The sequence below is a fragment of the Callithrix jacchus genome, chromosome 1, assembly GCF_049354715.1.
Source record: "Callithrix jacchus isolate 240 chromosome 1, calJac240_pri, whole genome shotgun sequence".
Classification (NCBI taxonomy): Eukaryota; Metazoa; Chordata; class Mammalia; order Primates; family Cebidae; genus Callithrix; species Callithrix jacchus.
Window position 1 is genome coordinate 79,410,001 of NC_133502.1, and position 7,203 is coordinate 79,417,203.

Sequence of the window (7,203 nt, forward strand, 5' to 3'; positions counted from 1 at the left end):
CAATGAGCCATGCCAGAGAAAACCTTCTGTGCAGAAGTAAGTTTGCTTTGCTGAGAAATCTCGTGTCTGAGTGCTTGTTTTTCCTTACAACTCTGAGCCTTATTTCTGACAGTTCTGGTGACCCATACGGGATTCCCAAATGTAAATTAGATAAACTACATTTACTGTTACTAGCAACATTTTGTTAACTATACTGAAGATGCCATTAGAAGAACAGCTGAACAATTAAGGCCCACCAGTCACATGCCCTGGGAGAACAGAATAGCACTAGACATGATGCTGGAAGAAGAAAGCGAAGTTCGTATCATGATTGGAACCCAAGGTTGCACCGTCATTCCTGTGACGCAGCCCCCGATAGAATGATTACAAAGGCCTTTCAAGGCCTTACCTCTCTATCAAACAAATTAGCCAAGAACTCCAAGATAGGCGATCCCCTTACAGGCCTTATAGAAAAGTGGTTCAGTAGATGTTAATAACTTCAATATTTATGTCTCTCCAATTGTCACAAGTGCACTAATCCTCGTTAGACGTTGCCTCGCACGCTGTGCTTGGAGGCAGTGCAGAAACTCAGTGAAACAACTCTCCCCTCCCCTGTCCAGATAGACTTCTTCTTCCCCAAAATCAAGCTGAACAGCACAGTCAAAATATGCTGAAAAAGTTTGAAGAGAAAGCATTATAAAAAGGGGAAGTTGTGAGATACAGCAAAGTTTCTCTTCAAACATCTGCTCAACCTTTTATTCTTCATTCCCAGTACCCCCCAGCACCCTTTTTTTTTTTTTGAGACGGAGTTTCGCTCTTGTTACCCAGGCTGGAGTGCAATGGCGCGATCTCGGCTCACCGCAACCTCCGCCTTCTGGGTTCAAGCAATTCTCCTGCCTCAGCCTTACGAGTAGCTGGGACTACAGGCACGCACCACCATGCCCAGCTAATTTTTGTATTTTTTATTAAAGACAGGGTTTCACCATGTTAACCAGGATGGTCTCGATCTCTTGACCTCGTGATCCACCTGCCTTGGCCTCCCTTTATTCTCTTTTTATTCTTTCTGACTTTACGTAATGCCCTAGCTTAAGCTGTTAGGGCTTTGGGCTGATTTGTTAGCAACACTGGGTAACTCCCGTGCTGCCTAAGCCTGAGGGCAGAGAAGGTGAAATGTGGGGTGGTCCCAAGCAAAGGTTGGGCAGACAAGCCCTGGCAAAGGTGCAAGGGGCTGTGTGGTGGAGCAATTAGAGGCTTGAGAAGAAAAGATTGAAGTGGGACCAGAGGAAGTGTAGGAATCACGGCGCTGGAGGTCCCCATGAAAGTAAAGACGTGGGCTGAGACACAGAGAAGACAGTGGAGATTGCTGTTTGAGAGAATGTTTCTGGGTGGATGAGGCTCACTGTGTGGCAGAGTTTGGGGAGGGGAAGGGACAATGTAGCATGGCCCCTGGACACGGAAGCCAGACAGGGTGGCAGTGGGACTTGGCTTGGGGAGAAAGACCTACCTTCTGGTGCCTAAGGCCTCAACTTACAGGGTAGTGGGGGGGACTAGAGAGTACAGGTGGTGAAGGCGGCCTCTCAGGATGGCTTGAGCCTGAAGGGAGGTTTTCCCAAAGAGAGGAGGCACAGCTGCCTGTAAACTCCCAAGAGAAGACTCCGATGGCCAGCCCCACCCCTTCTAGCTGCAGAAGACAGGGGAGTCAGAAGTATCTCTATCCTCCAGTGCTGCCCAGAGGATGGTGTGGCCAAGAGAGAGCAGGGCTGGCTTGAGTCACTCCACGGTGTCCAATCTACTGTCTGCAGAGCACCAGGGACACCAGACAAACACGTGGTCTAGGCCAGGCATCATGGCTCACATCTGTAACCCCAGCACTTTGGGAGGCCGAGGCAGGAGGATCACTTGAGGCCAGGAGTTCAAGACCAGCCTGGGAAACATAGCAAGACCCATCTCTAATTAAAAAAAAAAAAAAGACATGGTCCTTATCTAGAGGAGAGACAGTCAGCAAAGGCAGAAAAGCCCTTAGAAACTGGGTCTCCAAGAAACACAGTGCTGCTGCCCACCTACCCCTGCACAACAATGCTTTATTCCCTGGGGGCCTCATTGCTGTGATGGCTGCCAGCCTCTGCTGCTCTTCCTGCTCATGTCCTCGTCCACTTTTTCTGGGCATCGCATCCTCCCTGAGCATGACTCTCCCCTTGGGAGTCTCTGCAGATGTGGTCACAAGATGTGACCTGGAGTCACTGCCCTCTCTGGTCTGGCTTGTCTTCTAGATCCTCTCTGCCCTCAGGTGAGTCTTCCCAGGAGGCCTGAGGTTCCTCGTGTGAATCAATTCTCAGGAAGGCCTGACCTGTGATTCCAGGCAAGTCTGAATCTGAAGTGGGCAGAGCTCATGGCCAGGCTCTGGTGCCCTAGGAGCTCTGTGTGTCTCCCCTGAAATCTTGTGATCTGTCCCTGTATACTTAACCCCACTAAGTTTCCTAAGTCCAGGTCCACCCACACCCAAGGGCCTCTGCAAGGACAATGGTGACTCCTGGGTGGTCCCTGCCCCCCACCATGCCTCTGGTGTCCGTATGTGTGGCTCATGGCCACACCTCATGGGGAGGTGACATGCATGACAGCATCTGCAGAGACATGAACGCTACTCTGTGACAAAGCCAGAAAGAAACGCCTTCTGCAAAACATGCTGGAAGTGAAAGGAGAGGCGAGGTGTGCCCTCAGCCTCAGTTTCAGCCCCTGCTTTTGCAGTTGCTGAATGTTGAGACAAGCCAACTTGAAGCTGGATAATAAATGAATTCCAGCTTGAGCCTTGGCAGCATTTGTTTGGCTTGAGGGAAGTTGTTGATGCTAATGGGTCCCCCTCCACAGAGCTGGATTTATATTATACAGAGTCTTGTCCATCATCTGGATACCACTGTAAACAAGATAATCTTTGTCTACCAGGAACAAGCCCGATGCCAATAACTTTAAATAAACACGAGCCCCAGGTTTGTATTTACATTGTCTGAGGTCACCGCCGGCGAGTTTGTCACGGCGCCGCTGGCCCCTCCCTGGCTAAGGTAGCGCTGGCTTTCCCACTGACCTTGTTTGTGGAGTCCTCGCTCCGGGAAAGGATTTCATATTTAGCAGATGAGTGCTACACCCCAGCTGGCCTGCATTCTTTTGTGTGGTTTTGGCATTTTGTAGTCCTGTCAAGTTGGCATGGCTTCCTTTTGTGCTGGATGGAGCAAGGCATGGGTCCAGGGCAGGAGTGCGGACATGGAACTGACGTCATAGACCTGAGCTCTGGATTCCCTCGACGGCAAGGCTGCAGGTGCAGTGCACTCCAAGGATTCTGTTAGTAATATAACTATGACTTAGCGCTGTGGAAGACATCTGTGCATTGAATTGCATTCCGTGTGGAAAATAAGCGGAAGTTTGCAGAAGTCTGAGTGTCTTTGTAACGGCAGAAACACACAACTCTTCAAATAGTGATAAATGATCTTCAGGGAGGATGGAGGAGAAAAGGCATGTCCCCCTCCCTTGCCACTAATCTCCCCTGCAAAGAAAGCACAGACTGGGCAGGGTATGACATGCATATTCCTGTGCCTGGGCAGAAAAACGCCGAACATGTCTTTGTAATAGCAGCTATTGGTTAAGAGTCCAGGCTTCAGGTGTAGAACACAGGAAACCCGTTTCTAAGAGTGAATGGGTGCTTCTGAAGATCGTTCTCATGAGGGTGGGGTTGAGGAATGTTCCACAAGGAGAAGCCTCATCAGAGCAAGGCCTCTCACGACCCTTGTTTGAGACTGTCAGGGCTTTGAAAGTTTCTCAATGACCATTATAAACCCTCGAATTGAGTTGAACAAAGAGTAGCGTCATAATCAGAGCATCTGGTATCACTTCATAACTGCGAACTTTATGGTGTTTGGGCTAATCCTGTGCAAAATAATCATTTAGACCACTTGGGAGGGTTATGAAGGGGGTCAGTAAAGACTGTAGGCTCTGGAGCCACACTGGGTGGGGACAAGCATGGCTTTGCCTCTTTCTGTTTGAGCGAGACCCCAGGCAAGAAGTTGTTGAATCCATCTGTGACTCAGTTTCCTCTTCTGCATAATGGGAGTAATGATAGTACTTAGCTCACATGGCTGTGGAGAGGATGGAACTGACATCAGTGTGGCACATTGTGAGGGATCATTGTGCTTCTCTGATGGCCCCTTCTTGTCTACTATGACAAGAGTGAACTAATAGCAGACGTTCAGAATAGAGGCCTAATAGAACAGCTGATGGGTGTGGGCTTGGTTTCAAAGAACAGAGTCCGCTGTAGCTAGTTTAAATGAGTTGGGCTTAATTAGGCAAACTGACTGATGGAATTGATGGGAGGGCTAAAAAAACGACTCAAGCTTGAGCTTTGAGGGATGATTCCCAATGCCATTCAGCAGAAGGAAGCCACCAAGAAGCAGCTCTCTCTTCTGTAATCAAGAAATCACACGACCCAGCTAAACAGAGGCCCTCATGCTTTCAGATGTCTATGAACTTGCCGAAAAACTGCAGACACTGACCCCATCCCCCTTTCACCTTCCAAGCCCATCACAAATATAACCGAGCAGCTAACTCCAACTCACACACAAAAGCTCAGGTACAGGAGTTTTTGGTGAAGATGCTGAGCATTCCAGCCTCTGCGTATCAGGGAGATAAGCTAGAAGGAAGGTGAGACTTGGGCTGAGCCCCGGCTGCCGCGCTGCCACAGTGGTCAGGAAGCAAACGCCTGTGGACACAGAGACCAGGACAGGCCTTCTCTTCCTATCTCCATTGTCCAAACATCTGTGGATGGATCTCAGTGTGGTTCCAAATGCTGGGTTATTTTTTGGGGGGATAGAGTCTTGCTTTGTTCCCCAGCTTGGAGTGTAGTGGGGCAATCTCAGCTCACTGCAACCTCCGCCTCCCAGGTTCAAGCGATTCTCCTGCCTCAGCCTCCCGAGTAGCTGGGAATACAGGCATGCCCCACCACACCAGCTAATTTTTGTATTTTTAGTAGAGGCGGGGTTTCACCATGTTGGCCAGGCTGGTCTCGAACTCCTGACCTCAGGTGATCTGCCTACCTAGGCCTCCCAAAACGCTGGGATTACAGGCCTGAGACACCATGCTAGGCCAATGCTGTGCTCTTTTAGATTCATACTGTAGAGAGTACTAGCAGATTCCAGAAATTTCTAGAGAGGAAAAATGGAAACTATTAGCAGAGACAAAGTGGATATTGCTGGACATCTACAAATATTGGAGGAGGGTAGATATGCTCTTTTGATGATTAAAATACCCCAAAAAGTCTTTTGTTATTCAACCAATGTCAGTTTTTGTTCAACTAAAATCACTTCAGTTTAGCAAACTAAAGTTTGCTGCTACTTACCTCAGTTTAGAGAAATTTAAGAAGTCAGAAGGCAAAGATGACAGTGAGAAATCTGATCTGAAATTGCCTGGGCAATTCCACAAATTAATCAACATAAAGGTTGACAAAACTAGGCAAGGGTCCCTTGGGTCAACCCCCTGCTGTGGACCCACTTAGGTGCACAGGTGTGTAAATTGGCCAGGGGGTGGTGAAGAGAAATTCCTGAGTCTCCTTAAAATGAGAACCCCACATACTGTGGTTCTGAGATCCACAAGGGAAGCACTTGTGTGGGCCTGAGATTGTGAGAATATACGCGTGTCTGGGCTGGGGGGGCTGTGGCAGTGGGGATGTTTAAACAGGCTTTATTTAAAGAAGTTCTGCCTCCTTTCCCTGGATGTTTCATAGGAACGGGTATTGTATCTGGTTGGGGAACACTTTTCCTACCCAGTATTGTAAAACCAGACCATGCTGATAATGTCCTAGTGGAGGCTACAGTTAAGAAGTCAGGATGGATGGAATGAAGGTAAACGTGCATGGGAGAGGTGGTGTATTTGAACCCGCTTCATGTGAAGTGGTTGCGTCTCTTTTATCTGGTTGTGTTATGGGAATGGACACTGTCTGCCTGGGGAGTGTTCCCCCTGCCTTGTACTGTAAAATGGAAGGCATGTAAATCCACCCTTCAAGCGACGTGAATCGGACATACTTGTGAGAAAGTAAGATTGCCTGAACCCACACAGTGTCACGTAGGAGCTGGGGTGCTGGGAGGGACAGGTGACCCGTTTCGAAGTCCTCTGTGGACTGTAACTGCAGCTTATGGTGAAAGCCTGTGAATGCCTCCCGCCAACAACTGCGGAGACTTCGGACCAGAGAATTGTGACTTGAGGGTATTACTGTCTTGCTGTGGGACATTAATTAAAGCTACCTCTATGACTGAAGGACATACAATGGTCTTGAACCTGAAATACCCACGATGCCTTGGGTGATGTCAGAGAAATGCTCTAATGGGAATAGCAGTGCCCGGAAGCATTCCACAATGAGATGGAAATGGTTTCTTCAGGATGGTGCTACCCGGGGAATGAAAGCAAGGAGCCTCTTTTCCCCTAGGCCTGACTCTGGAACTGGAATGAGGAGTTGTGGGAGGGTCTGGATCCACTGACACCTGGAGGGTGCCCTATAACCAGCTCTCAGCTGACCAGCAAAGCACTGCTTGGTTTGTGAATGGCAGCTCTAGGCAAGGGGAAAACATTCTGTTTGGGAGCTGCCACTCTGATCAAAGAAGCCAAAAGCAAATCAGCTGGTGGCCGCCCTGCACGCTGCTTTCCTAGCAGCGACCAAGCAGTGGCGAGGCCCCCGTCTCTGGATTTTCACTGACTGGAGAACAGTCGCTGATGGCCTGGCCACGTGGTCAGGCCGAGGGGCAACAGAAACCAGGCCTATTAAAGGGATGCCCAGACAAGGCACTGCCCTGGGGAAGTCTGAGGGTGCATAAAAGTAACACATGCCAATGCCCATCAGAAAGCCTCCCTTCCAGGTCTGAAAGGTGCCTGGCATTGGCAGATATCCCTGTTTGCCATTCTCACTTACGGTGGCCACCTGGGCTCATGAAATGAGTGGATATGGGAACCACGGCAGTGCGGAGATGGGCGAGTGTAGACACGTTCCTCTTGCACCCTCTCAGGTGCAAAATGCCAGTAAGAACTGTTCTGTCTGCCCGCAAGACAGGCAGAGCCTGCTCAGGGCTCCAGGATAGGGTCCCTGGCAGGAAGGCCCTGAACACACCTGGCAGGTGAGACTGATGGGGTGGCTGGGTGCTACACACGGGTAGTACCGTAGTACTTAGGTCACCTCATCCTATCTGAGTGCAA